The sequence below is a fragment of the Mesoplodon bidens genome (assembly GCF_964165515.1).
Source record: "Mesoplodon bidens genome assembly, contig: HAP1_SCAFFOLD_1070, whole genome shotgun sequence".
In the NCBI taxonomy this organism is placed as follows: Eukaryota; Metazoa; Chordata; class Mammalia; order Artiodactyla; family Ziphiidae; genus Mesoplodon; species Mesoplodon bidens.
The window spans coordinates 66,804-82,314 of NW_027672586.1; positions in this window are offsets into that span (position 1 = coordinate 66,804).

Sequence of the window (15,511 nt, forward strand, 5' to 3'; positions counted from 1 at the left end):
GGTTTTGGCCATTAAGGTAGAAGGAAAAAACTGTTTCAATCCAAGTGCCCTGTTAAATATCATAGCTCGATGTTGATGAGTTTCAGTAACTTCCATTTAGCTTTCCAAAATCTAAAATAAGACCTCCAAGCAGCCCCACTAGCTGTGGTAGGGAAAAAGGCTGCACTAATCTGATGAAAGAGAAAAGGTACTCATTTTATTCCACTTGTCCTTGGAGGCTAGAGGGAACATATTTGATGTTCACCAAAGTCAGGACATGGTTGATGGGCTCAGTGGCTCTTGTGTGAGGAGTCAAGGAATCTCAGGTTAGGAATTGAGGGCTCAGAAAGGGAGGCAGTATGATGTTGGTTACATTGTGTTTTGGTCACGAATCTTGGATTGCAAGAGACAAAAACCCCACTCAAACCAGCTTAAGCCAAAATGTTATATTAGCATTGGCTCATATAACTGAAAGCCCCACTTCCAGTCCACACTGAAAATCAAGGCTTCAAGCATGATTAGATCAAGCAGAGTCATGTACAATTTGTCTCTCTCCATATACGTCTCTCAGCCCTATTCTCTTCTGTGCTGATAGTTTCTGCAAATGTCTTGACATTGAGACTAACTGAGCTGGTTAGGTCACATGTTGGCCCTTGAACTGTAGACTGTTCTGATCAGCCAGGCCTGGGTCTTGTGCTCATTCCTGATTTCCAAGTTCAGGCAGCTGTGACTTGTGGGTGCTCTGAATGTCCTCATCTTGATCCTGCAATTCAGGGATCATACTTTGTCAGAGGAGCTCACCAGATCAAATGGATCAAGGCCTTAGGGAGGTGGCTGGGGATTTACATGCACCCTGGACCCATCTGGAGCACAAATTGCTGTGGACCCTGTTGCCAGGAGTCCATATCCTCTGGCCACCACCCCAAAGGAGACTGAAGGCAGGAGGGGGAGGCATGTCTGTGGCTGGAGCTGAACGGGACAAGGGTTTGGGATGCAGGCAGGTGACATGGTGTGTCACTGAGTGAAAGCAAGAAGGAAGGAAGGCCAGTGGGTGGTGATGACATTGTGGAAGAGCAGTCCAAGAACCAAGTCTTGGAGGATTTAGAGGTGGGGACACGTAAAGGGCTGAGGGAGGGGGAGGACAATTACAGTGGGGAAACAAACTGAGCAAATGGATGGAGGTTGAAACAAGATCTCTGTGTGCTGGGTGTCTTGTTTCTCCCGTGCCTGCCTCGTACCAGGCCACTTTAGAGATGAGTTACCCTTCCTTTTTTGCACAAATAATTTTTAAAAATTGTGATAAAATATATGCAACACAAAATTTACCATTTTAACCTTTTTCTTTTTTTTTTTTTTTTTGCGGTACGCGGGCCTCTCACTGTTGTGGCCTCCCCTGTTGCGGAGCACAGGCTCCAGACACGCAGGCTCAGCGGCCATGCCTCACAGGCCCAGCCGCTCTGCGGCATGTGGGATCTTCCCTGACCGGGGCACGAACCTGTGTCCCCAGCAGGCAGACTCTCAACCACTGCACCACCAGGGAAGCCCCGTTTTAACCATTTTAAGTGTACAGTTCAGTGACATTAAGTACATTCACATTGCTGTGTAACCATCACCACCATCCATCTCCAGAACTCTTTCACCATCCCAAAGTGAAACTCTATATCCATTAAACAATAACTCACCGTTTCCCCCTCGCCCCAGCACCTGGTAACCACTACTCTATTTTCTGTATCTATGAATTTGACTATTCTAGGAATGTGATATAAGTGGACTCATGCAATATGTGTCCTTTTGTATCTGGCTTACTTCACTTAGCATAATGCCTTCAACTGTTCATTCACATGTAGCGTACCAAAATTTCATTCCTTTTTAAGGCTGTACAGCGTTCCATTGTATGTGTATGCCACATTTTGTTTATCCACTTACCTGTCGATGCATACTTTGGTTGTTTCTACCTTTTGGGTATTGTGAATAACCCTGCTATGAACATGGGTGTACCGTTAAGAGTCCCTGCTTTTACTTCATTTGTGTATATACTCAGAAGTGGAATTGCTGGGTCATATGGAAATCTGTGTTTAATTTTTTGAAGAAGTGACATACTGTTTTCCACGGTGACTGCACCATGTTCCATTTGCAACAGCAGTGCACAAGAGTTCCAATTTCTCCACATCCTTACCAACACTTGGTTTTGTTTTTTCTTTGTAATAGTAGCCTTTTAATGGGGCGTGAGGTGATATCTCATTGTGATTTTTTTTTTTTTTTTTTTTTGTGGTACGCAGGCCTCTCACTATTGTGGCCTCTCCCATTGCGGAGCACAGGCTCCGGACGCGCAGGCTCAGCAGCCATGGTTCACGGGCCAAGCTGCTCCGCGGCATGTGGGATCCTCCCGGACCGGGGCACGAACCCGTGTCCCCTGCATCAGCAGGTGGACTCCCAACAACTGCGCCACCAGGGAAGCCCCTCTCATTGTGATTTTGATTAGCTCCTTAATGATTAGTGATGTTGCATCTTTTCATGTATTGTTGACCATTGGTATATCTTCTTTGGAGAAACATCTAATCAAGTCCTTTGCCCATATATGAATTGGATTTTGTTATTGTTGTTGTTGAGTTATAGGAGTTCTGTGTATATTCTGGATATTAATCTGTTATCAAATATATGATTTGCAAATATTTTCTCACCATTGGGTATGATATTAGCTGTGGGGTTTCTATATATGGCCTTTACTATGTTGGGGTAGTTTCCTTCTATTCCTACTTTGTTGAGTGTTTTAGCATGAAATGATGGTAAATTTTGGTGAATGCCTTTCCTTCATCAATTGAGAAGATCATTTCCCCCCCCTTCATTCCATTAATGTGGTGTATTATGTTGATTTTTGTATGTTGAACTATCTTTGCATTCTAAGAGTAAGTCCCACTTGGTCATGGTGTATAATCCTTTCAATATGCTGCTGCTAAATTCAGTTTGCTATTACTTTGTTGGGGATTTTTGCTTCAATATTCATGAGAGTTATTGGTCTTCAGGCTTTTTTTTGTGTGTGTGTGGTATCTTTGCCTGGCTTTGGTATCAACGTAACGCTGGCCTTATAGAATGAGTTATGAAGTATTCCTTTTTCTTTAATTTTTTTGGATTAGTTTGAGAAACATTGATGTTTGTTCTTCTTTAAATGTTTGATAGTATTCCTCAGTGAAACCATCTGGTCCAGGACTTTTCTTTGTTGGGAGGTTGTTTGTTTGTTTGTTTGTTGATTCAGCCTGCTTATTATAGTTCTATTCAGATTTTCTATTTCTTCATGATTCAGTCTTGGTAGGTTTTTTGTTTCTAGGAATTTTTCCATTTCATCTAGGTTATTCAGTTTGTTAGCATACAATTGTTCATAATACTCTCTTAGAATATTTTTTATTTCTGTAGAATTGGTAGTAATGTTCCACTACAAATAACCTTTGAGCACATGCCTTCTGTGTGTAAGGCACACTGTATTAGGTTCTGCAGACCTATCTCTGAGTAAGATTCCATGGCATCACAAAGTTTACAGTCCAATGCATTTAAAATGTGATTTAGAGACCAAAGTTTGATAACCTTCCAGTTTTCAGAATTTGTATTAACTATACTCTAATTATATTAATATACATATTCAGAATTATGTTAACTAACAATTTAGGATATCTGTTCGCAAGCTACGTTCAGTGAAAGAAAGCCCTAATGATACAGTCTTACCAGCCCTTACTTTTTGCTACTACTGTATTCTTGCCAAAGGTCCCTGGTCTCAGAATATGTGTTATGTGTAGCAAACAATCTTGGAGACAGAGCCAACCAGCAAGAGTGCACCCTAGTCACGCATTACTCTTTGTACCACACACACTCAAATTTAGGCATGGGGATGAAAAATTATACCTTTTTATTCAGGTATAATACCCACACCATAGTGCACATGAAGTGCACTAATCTTAAGCACACAGTTTGATGGGTTTTTATGTATATCTGGACCTGTGTAACCACCAGTAGGTAGATATAAAATATTACCATTGTGCATTACTAGAATACATGAGACATGAGAAGATTTGGGCTCTTAAAATCTCAGTCTGGTAGCAGTGTAGTGTAAGGAGGGTGAGACAGGCTCTGAGTCTTCATCTGGGAGCTTTAGCTGGAGGAAGCCTCCAAAAATTCTGCAAAAATTCACATTCATATGTTCACATATTCTGCAAAATCATCTTTGGCCTGAGCCCTCGAACAAACTCTGTACACACACACACACACGCGCGCATTCATTCAACATTTATGGAATCTGCAGGTTCTGACTTGGTGGAGAATTCAAAGATAAAGAAATCAATGTCCCTGCCCCTCTAGAGAAGAGCCAGTGTCACTGCAGCCCAAAAACCCACAGGGCTCACCTTCGGACTTTTTCAGACATGACCGGCAGCAGCTGCCATACTCCTTATATCCTCCTGTTCTCAGAAAATCCTAGCACTACTCTCCCCGTCCTTGTCATGGGCATCACTTACTCACCTGAAGTTAGGTCAGGCGGGGGGTCATCTTTACTCTGATCATCTTATTCTACTCCTGCTTCTTCAGCTCTGGCCTCCAGAGCTGCCGCCTTTTCTGTATGTCCAGAAATTACGTCCGATGATGTGGGATCTGAAGGACGTGGGCTAGTTAGCCTGGAGAGAACACCATTATGAAGTAAGTCAATTACTGACCACAGGGCTGTGGAGAGGGATTGTATAAGAAGGAAGTGGACTGATTGTTCATGGTCTGTGAAAGAAACAGTAACATAGGCTCAGGTTAAGAAAGGACAGATGGTATTTCAAGTGTAGGAAGAAAATCCTTATCCAAAGCCACTCCGGACCTCTCAGAGGGGAGGACAGATAGACTGCCGCCCAGGGGGGAGTTTCGTGGTTCTGACTTCAGGTGATGGGTGGGGTTGGCCTGGTTCTCTGATCCTGGTGCTATGATGTCACTGCAGAAGGAAGAATGGGGAGCTGGGCTCGGCTCCAGCTGCTCCAATTCCTCTGTCCTCTGAATTCCGATAGTTTTGGGGTGAGGGGAGGTGGGCTGAGTCCCACGTGTCCCAGCTCAGTCTCCCCTCTAGCCACCTCAGCCCCTACCATGTTTGTGGAGAGAAATTAAGCCGTGTGAGTCCACGCCACCAAAGCAAGCAGAGCATATCTGATGAAGCGGATCCAAAGAACAACAATGAAAGCACCCTTTTAGTCGTCTGTTTCCAGAAAATTTAAAGAACAAGCGAACTACATTCAAACTGAGCTGGAAAAGTATATCTGGACGATCTGTGACTGTGAGAGTGGATGAGTCTTCCACCTATGAGCTTTGAAACCACAGCATTCACTTTCTTTGTCATCCTTCTAATTTGCCTCAGTTGCATCTTCTTTTTATTGGTGGTTTTTTTATATAAATGGTATAAATCCATGCTGATAAGTTGGGATCAGATTTAAAGTCACACTAGTAAATGTATCTAGAAATAATACAAGACAATTTAAAATGCAGCAAATAATAAGGCTGTAGCTATCTATTTTTTCCTGTTTCAGGGTTTTAGAAATGCTAATTTCCTGTTTAAAAGTGAAGTTCCTTTCCAAGCCTTAACATCAAGAGCATTCTTTCTTTTCCAAATTTTGTCCCTTTTTTTTTTTTTTTTTTTTTTGCGGTACGCGGGCCTCTCACTGCTGTGGCCTCTCCCGTTGCGGAGCACAGGCTCCGGACGCACAGGCTCAGCGGCCACGGCTCACAGGCCCAGCCGCTCCGCGGCATGTGGGATCCTCCCGGACCAGGGCACGAGCCCGTGTCCCCTGCATCGGCAGGCGGACTCTCAACCACTGCGCCACCAGGGAAGCCCTGCCCATTTTTTAATTGGGTTGTTTGTTTTTTTAATATTGAGCTGCATGAGCTGTTTATATATTTTGGAGGTTAATCCTTTGTCCGTAATACACAGAAAATTTACCACCTTAACCATGTTAAGTGCACAGTTAAGTAATATTAAGTACACTCACACTGTATAGCTGTCACATCCATCCACAGAACTCTTCAGTTTGCAAAACTCTAACTCTGTACCCATTAAACATGAACTCCTCGTTCCCCACCACCCCAGCCCCTGGTAACCACCAATGTACTTTCTGTCTCTACGAATTTGACTAAGTACCTCATACAAGTGGAATCACAGTATTCGTCCCTTTGTGACCAGCTTCTTTCACCCAGCATAATGTCCTCAGGGTTTATCCATGTGTCAGAGTTTCCTTCCTTTTATTGCCTGAATAATATTCCATTTGTATGCATATCCCACATTTTGTTTATTCATTTGTTTATTCATTTATCTGTTGATGGACACTTGTATTGCTTCACCTTTTGTCTATTGTGAATAATGTTGCTCTGAATATTTAAAATTCTAAGAAATTTCAGACATAGCTAGATGACCGTTTATAGCTGAGTATTCCCATATGATGTCATGGTTTCATTGCCTGTATCTGAGTCCATATTTATAAAACCAAGTTACTTTGTCATAACCTAACAAGAAAAGAGTAGAGGAGGAATGAATCCATAAACGATGCATCTATGTCAAAGTGAAGGCCAATTTCCTGGTGACTGACTATACTAGCTGAGGTTTTGTAAAACTTCCAGTAGAAGAAAATAGTGGGAAAATTGGCCATCAGTGCCCATGATAGCACAGGCACATGGAATTCCAGAAGAGCCAATCAATGGTGCCACAACGACAGGGTGAATCAAATTAACTAAATGTTAATTTGAATTTTATTAGTTTTATACTTTTGTTTGTATTTTTTTTGTAAATTTCTTTTGATTTTAGAATTGAATGAGAGCTCTAAGAATGAGTTGATGTCCAGTTTTATGTTTCTACATGGTTTAAAGTAACACTGTGTATAATAAACAATTTAAGGCAGTTAAGGGGGGGTCCCTGAGAACTCTTCTACAGGATTAGGTTATTGATGAGTAGCAACTTGGAGATGAATGGAGATGACTCTAGTGACAATTCAGGGTTGAAGGATGAGGGTCTGGAATAGGGAGGTGGCAGAACACCAGGAGTAAAGAATGTCAGTTTCTGGCTTGATATGGGGAAATGAGAGGACACAGAAGTGACTCCTGAGTTTGGATATCTGACTGTCAGAGATAGGAATGTCCAGAGAGGTGACTAGTTGAAGGGATAGCTCTGCCAAATTTGAGGTGTCCACCAGAAATTCAACTGAAGATACCCAGGGGGCAGCAAAGCTGTAGGACTCCCCGTTTCCATCTGCTAAGCTATGGCTCCAGTTAAAAGCTGAGCTTTCCTTCTCAATGCTCATTGGTGTTTCTCTTGTAGAAGTGGGATCAAACTCACCACCTTTCCTCTTTAATTAGCTGTGGACTCAGGGACCTTCTTCAAATGGTTACCCAAGCAAGACATGTCACCCAAAAGCCAAAAGGGAAAAGCTTGGTAAATTAGAGTATTTTTACAAAAACTCTGTTTAGGAAAAAATAAAGTCAAAAGACAAACAACAAACTGGGAAAGCCTATTTTTAAAAAAAGTTTTACATTTAAATCATTTCAAATTTACAGAAAAGTTGCAAGAGCAGTACAAAGAACTGTATGCTTTCACTCAGATTCCCCAGTTAACAGTTTAACACATTGGTTTTATCATTCTCTCTCTCCATAAAATTCATGCTTAAAGCATTTGAGAGTAAGATGCAAATACACTATATTACTCAGCCTTAGCACTTCAGCGCATATTTCCTACAAACTGGGACATGCACATAACCAAGGCCATCCATGAATTAACGCTGATACACTATTGCCATCTAATTGACAGGCCTCATTCAAAATTTGCTGGCTGTCCCAGTTATATTCTTTATAGGTCAAGGATCCAGTTCAGGATAATGCTTTCTGTTTAGCTGTCATGTCTCTTTAGTCTCTTCAGTTTGGACCAGTTCCTCAGACTTTCCTTGACTTTTCTGACCTTGACACTTCCGGATGCTCAGGCTCAGCAGCCATGGCTCACGGGCCTAGCCGCTCCGCGGCATGTGGGATCCTCCTGGACCAGGGCACAAACCCGTGTCTCCTGTATCGGCAGGCGGACTCTCAACCACTGCGCCACCAGGGAAGCCCCTGACCTTGACACTTTTGAAGATTACAGATCAGTTACTTTGTAGCATGTCCCTCACTGTTGGGTTTGCCCAATGTTTCTTTCTTTCTTTCTTTTTTATAAAGACTTTATTTTTTTAAATAAATTTATTTGTTTTTGGCTGCATTGGGTCTTCATTGCTCCGTGCGTGGGCTTTCTCTAGTTGCGGTGAGCGGGGGTTACTCTTCATGTGGTGCGCAGGCTTCTCATTGCGGTGGCTTCTCTTGTTGCAGAGCTCAGGCTCTAGGCGTGGGCATCAGTAGTTGTGGCACGCGGGCTCAGTAGTTGTGGCTCGTGGGCTTTAGAGCGCAGGCTCAGCACAGGCTTAGTTGTTCTGCAGCATGTGGGATCTTCCCGGACCAGGGCTTGAACCCATGTCCTCTGCATTGGCAGGCGGATTCTTAACCACTGTGCCACCAGGGAAGTCTGCCTGATGTCTCTTCCTGATTAGGTTCAGATCATGTATCTTTGGCAGGAATATTCCATAGGTGATCCTGTGATCTCAGTGCATCATATCAGGAGGCATGTGCTGTCATATGTATTGATGTAATTTAATTTTTACCACTAGGTTGAGATGGTGTTTGTCAGATTTCTCCCGTCAAGTTAATAAGTAGTTTTTACTTATTAATAAACAATATTAGTTGGAAGTCTACTGAAAGGAAGGCTCTCCCTTCTCTCCTATTCATTCATTCATTCATTCATTAAATATATCAGTATGAACTTTTAGATTCCTGTTTTATTCAGTGGGTTATAATCCTTTACAATCATTATTTATTTGGATGTGCATATGTTCCCAGATATGGCCAGTGGGGACCCCTTCAAGTTGGCTCTTGGTCCTTTAGACATACTTAAGCACTTTGCTATACAGGATGTTCCAAGCTCATCTTGTACTTTCTCTGCCCCAGACCCTGAATCAGCTATTTCTTTAGGGGAGATTGGTATTCTGAAAACAAGAACTGCACACTAGGTATGCTCATTACTCCTGAGTTATCATTGTTTCTAGACTCTCTCAGTGCACAGAGGTAGGAAATATTATGTATGTACAAACACATAATACACATATATGCAGACATATAATATGTATTAATTATCTATTGCTATGTAACAAATTACCCTCAAACTTAGTGACTTAAGTAATTAATAATTCTGTATTGTCTCTCATGGTTTATGAGGCCAGGAATTCAAAGTGGGTACAGTGGGGAATGACTTTCTCTGCGCCATGATGTTTGGGTCCTTGGGGCTGCAATCAATAAAGGTTGTTCATTCACATATTTGGCAGTTGCTGCTGGCTGTCAGCTCAGGAGCTGTCACTGGAACACCTATGTATGGCCTGTCCATGGGACCCTGGCTTCCTCACAAGTTGGTGACTGGGTTCCAAAGTCAAGCAGAGAGAAAGAGAGAGAGAGAGAGAGAGAGAAAGAAGGTGAATGCTGTATCCTTTTCATGACCTAGTATTGGAGGTCACCTAGGCATTAAGTTCAGCCCACATTCAAGGGCAAGGAGATTATATTCTACCTTTGAACGGAAGAGAATAAAAGAAAAACCCACCAAAATGTGGACCTACTTTATTTATTTATTTAATTTATTTTTTACTGCGTTGGGTCTTCTTTGCTGTGCGAGGGCTTTCTCTAGTTGCAGTGAGTGGGGGCTACTCTTTGTTGAGGTGAGTGGGCTTCTCACTGAGGTGGCTTCTCTTGTTGCAGAGCACGGGCTCTAGGTGCGCAGTCTTCAGTAGTTGTGGCTCGCAGGCTCTAGAGTGCAGGCTCAGTCGTTGTGGTGCGTGGGCTTAGTTGCTACCCAGCATGTGAGCTCTTCCTTGACCAGGGCTTGAACCTGTGTCCCCTCCATTGGCAGGCGGACTCTTAACCACTGAGCCACCAGGGAAGCCCTGGACCTACTTTAAAACCACCACAATATCAATATCTATAGCTGTCTATCCTTACGAAAGATCATGAGCTTATACCAATACTTCCCATTCCAATCCAGCAAGGTCTACTCTAGCTTCATCTGCTCCATAATTTCCTTCTCCAATAGTGAGAAACCTGATTCCCATTATGCTCCATTCATTTATGCATTTTATCAATCCCACTGTATGTCACTATTCCACCAAACACAGGGCCACATATCCTTGGTTCCAGCACCATTGATTTTGGTGACTATTATGCTGGAAAAGCTTATTTTTAATAAAAATTTTTAATTTTTATTTTATATTGGGGTATAGTTGATTTACAATGTTGTGTCAGTTTCAGGTGTAGAACAAAGTGATTTAGCTATACATATACATATATCCATTCTTTTTCAGATTTTTCCCATGTAGGTTTTTACAGAATATCAAGTACAGTTCCCTGTGCCATACAGTAGGCCCTTGTTGATTATCGATTTTATATATAGTGGTGTGTATATGTTAATCCCAAACTCCTAATTTATCCCTCCCCTCCACCTTTCCCCTTTGGTAACCATAAGTTTGTTCTCAAAGTCTTGAGTCTGTTTCTGTTTTGTAAGTAAATTCATTTGTATCATCTTTTTATTTTTTTTTTTAATATTTATTTGGCTGCGCCAGGTCTTAGTTGCGGCACACGGGATCTTTGTTGCCATGTGCAGGATCTTTAGTTGTGGCATGCAGGATCTTTTGTTGTGGCATGCAGGATATTTTAGTTGCAGCATGTGGGATCCAGTTCCCCAATCAGGGATCGAACCCGGGCCCCCTGCGTTGGGAGCACAGAGTCTTAACCACTGGACCACCAGGGAAGTCCCTGTATCATCTCTTATGATTCCATATATGTGATGTCATATGATATTTATGTTTGTCTGACTTCACTTAGCATGATAATCTCTAGGTTCATCCATGTTGCTGCAAATGACATTATTTCACTCTTTTTTAAGCCTGAGTAATACTGCATTGTATATATGTACCACATCTTCTTTATCCATTCATCTGTCGATGGACATTTAGGTGGCTTCCATGTCTTGGCTATTGTAAATAGTGCTGCAGAGAACATAGGGGTGCATGCATGTATCTTCTCGAATTATGGTTTTCTCCAGATATATGTTCAGGGGTAGGATTGCTGGGTCATATGGTAGTTCTATTTTTAGTTTTTTAAGGAACCTCCATACAGTCCTCCATAGTGGTTGTACCAATTTGCATTCCCACCAACAGTGTAGGAGGGTTCCCTTTTCTCCATAGATTGGAGAACATAGATTGGAGAGGAAAGAAACTAGTGGGGGCAGGGAGACCATTAGGAAAGACATTGTAAGGAGCCAAGCAGTAAAAAGTGAAGACCCCTAGCAAAACAGGGTGGGATGGAATAAAGAAAAAAATGATTCAAGCAAAACACAGAAGGTAGACTTGATAGGCTGTCAACTGTGAGGGATAAGCAAGGTTGCCTTACTGTACAACTTGTTGTGAAGTGTAGACAGCACCATGGACGGTGCCCCCTTGAGCTATGTGGGGCGGAGCTCTGGAGACAAGGGCAGGGTGGCGCACAGATGAATAGAACATCCAGCCCTTGGATGATAGGTGATGCTGCCCACAGGCCTACAGAGGGAAGCCAGGAGGGGAACAATAGGAGAAGCAGGCTCAGGGACGTGGCAGTGAGCCAGGGCTTGTAAGTTATTCTCCAAATGTCTATTCTACTTGCCTTCCTTTATTAACAACTCCTTCCTCTAATTTTATCTGGGAGTGTGTGACTAAGTTATGGCCACTGAGATGAGCATAGCAGTGATGTCTCAATTTCTGAGTCATGCCCTTGAAAGGAGAGAAGCACACCTGCCTTTTTTCTTTCCCTCTTCCTGCAGGTAAGAATAGGGAAGTGGTTGTGAGCCATCTTTGACAAAGCAGATGAGGGCAGCATCTCAGAAATGGCAGAGCAACAACATACAATCTGAAAGCCCCACACATCCAGCTTCCACTGGTCCTAAACCACTAGTGAGAAAGAAATAAACTTCCAACTGGTTTAAGCCACTTTGGGGGATGGGGATGGGTGATGGGGGTGGGGAGAGTCTCTTGCTACAGAAGCCTAGTTTGTATCCTAACTATTAGAGAAGCTATGTAAAAGTGGGGTGTAAAGTGACAGAGGAAAATGTACCTCTCAGATCTCCTGGGCAGGATGCATAATTGAGGGTCAGCCCTGCTGCTGTTCTCTGAGTCACTGCTGCATTTGTGCCAAGGCTACCCTCAGGGTGCTCCCAACTAATGTCTGAACTGGCAAGGATACAATTACTGCAAGATGCAGGACTCCCTTGACAGGAACATTGCCTCTAGGAGTTGCCTGACTTGGCTGGTAAATCTAGAAGTGTCAATTGAAGAGTGTTTGGAGTTTGGTGGTAGCTTGTGTTTGGGAGTAAAGGAGACCAGCCAGGGAGGGTGAGGATAAGACAAAAACATTTTTAAGTGCTTCCTTCATGCCTGGAACTGTTCTAAGAGCTTTAGTTGTATTAATTCCTTTAACGTCACACTACCTATGAGGTTGGGTGGCAAACACTGCTAGTTTTCCCCCAATATCTCTTCTTCCCTTCTTTGGGAACAGAACTCCCAAATGTTGGCTGGGCACATGGCTGACTGGAATAAGGATAATACTCCCAGCCTTCTTTGCTAGGTGTTGCCATGTGACGTGTTCTGGCCAATAGGATCTAAGCAGAAGTGCTGGGATATGTCTTACAAGTTGAGGATGTACACTTGGTCTTTCTTCTTCCTTCTGGTTAGAATGTGGTTGTGTTGACTGGAACTGGACCCTGATATGGAAGCCATGTGGTGAGGATTGCTAATGTAAGCTCAGGTCCCTGATGATTGTATACCTTCCATATTCACCATGGACTGCCTATTTTTACATGAAAGGAAAAGGCTGTCTTGTATTATTCTGTTATTGCTACTCTGTTACTAGCAGTTGAATCTAATGGTAATACAGATAGGTAGTAATAGTATCCACATTTTACAAAGTACAAAGAGGTGATGACGTACAAAGAGGTTAGGGAATTTGCCCAAGGCCACTCAACTGGTAAGTGGCAGAGCCAAGACTTGGATCCAAGCACAGGGCTGCAGAGCCTGCCAGCGTGGCCTGATACCGCTATGGGAGATACAACTCAGCCACATTTCCTTCATGTTGGCGTAAAAAGACTCTTCACACTGGCTTTCACACCTTCCTCAAAATGTCCTCATTTCAGTCTTAGTGCCCATTCCATTTGTGTCCAGCCTACTTCCCCCTAGTTACTTTCCTGACTTTTACATCTTTGCTAATGCTTTTCTTCTTTGGTCTGGACCGACCTCTCCCATTTCTACCTTCAAAGCCCAGTTCTCTCCTTTCATATCTCTTCAACCAATGTCTTCTTTTACTCCTATGAAATGATTCATTCAACCAATATTTTTTCCCCTATGTATTAAGAATGACACTACTTATATACCATCCTGGGAAGAATCAAGAAAATAGGCACTCAAGTCATTTTGTGTTCTGCAGTTCATATGAGGAGCCCTAGTTGAGAAAGGCTAATAATAGACATGCAAACTGAAGTTAGAGAGTATAAAAGACTTGCGCAATCTACAGCATATGGAAGAGCTAAAGACGGGAAATTCCTGTGCTAAATAGTCCCTAGTGTTATTATATAAACTCATCTATGGGAACCATGTTAAAATAAATCCTTTTAATTTCTCCCCTTCTTACCCCTGCCCCCATTCATGCAACCAGTATTTATTGAGATCTGCTGTGTGCTAGGCACTGGGGATTCTACAATGCGCAAAAACAGATCAACAGTTAGTTGTAAGCTATCATACTTACCTTTGTGTCTGCTGCAACAGTGGCTTTCAAACACTAAAAAAAAAAACCCAAACCAAAACAACAACAACAAACTCACTCAATATAATCATAACATACCCCACACATGTGATGATTTAAGAAGCAATGTTTACCTTTACCACATGTAATCACTCTAGTATTTAAACTCTATTCTCTTTCATTGAGATAACACTGATGGTGGATGCCTGTTGAACTGTTTTTACAGCCTACTAATAGGTTGGAAGGACAGGTTTGAGAAATGTTCGTTCCCTTTTCCATTCAGTTATCCAAACAAACATTTCCTGGTGCCTACTGTGTGCTGGGCACAGCTCAGAGCCTGAGAGCAATGCGGGGTCACAGTGCACTACGAGCTCTGGTGGGGTGGGGGGCAGCCGTGTATACTGGTGAATAAATATTAATGCAGTTAAACTAAACTGAGAGATAGGCATCAGAATTACAGAAATAAATTAGAGTGGTGACTTCCATAAAAGCAGAATCTTAGCCTCTTATAGACCTGTTGTGGTGTGAAACTTGAATCAAAGTCCTGATTCTAGTGCATTGCTAACGAAAGTCAATCCTGGATACAATGTTTTCTTCTGTCACAGAAAAAGACAGAGAAAGACAGAGAAAGTGTGGTGCAGGTGTGTTTAGAAAAGGTGACAATGATTTGGTCTTACCCTGGTATAGATGGGTTATGGGAAAAAAGACATTCTTACAGCATTTTGCATTTCTTTCCCCAAAGCCTGTCAGTGTCATCACCCTCACTTTGCTGCAGGTGAGATGCCATCTGAAGTTGTCCAACTTGCCACCTCATTCATCTCCTCTCCCTCTCCCCAAATCAAACTGATCAAAACCAAGCTTGGTATAGAAACATCCATCCTTATCCTTTCTTCTTGGGTCTTCCTATCCCAGGATGAGCCCCACCTGCTTTTGGACTCATCTCTTCCCATTGCTTCTGGGGCTTTGCTTTACCACCTGGCCCTCTTTTCACCAGCTAGTCCCCATCAGCACGTGAAAACATTTAAAAGGAAAACACAAAATCTCCTTTCACTCCATATCCATATCCAGCTACTGTCCATTTCTCTTACCCATCCTGTCAAACATTTTGAAAGCATGGTCTCAACTTTCTCACCTCCTCTGTCCACTGGGACCCGGCTTCTGCCCCAGTCGTTCACTGAAACTGCTCCCTGCCAAGGGCCCAATGGCCCTCCGGTCAAATCCAAAGAACAATTTCTTTATTATCCTACTTGCCCCCTTCCATGTCTAACATTGCTGACCACTCCGTCCATCCCGACCCTTGGCTTCCATGATCAAATGTCTTCTCTGTTTTCTTCCTCCTTCTTTCGGTTTCCCTTTTCAGGCTCCATTTTTCTGCCCATCCCCTGCATGCTGATCTCCAGGGTTATCACCTAAGCCCTCCGCCAGCCTCTTTTCATTTTAGTCTCTCAGAATGATGGTGACTAAGCAAGGTGCAAGTCCCAGGCTCTGAAAAACACTTCCTCCACTGCACTCCCATATCACGGGTTCCACTTTTAATGCCTCTCAGATCTGTCACCTCCTCTCCACTCTGACAAATATCCCCCCTTCCAGTTTTTAATCCCACTCCTGTCCATGGTTCAAATTGTCCTAAGAATGATTTTTTGTAAAA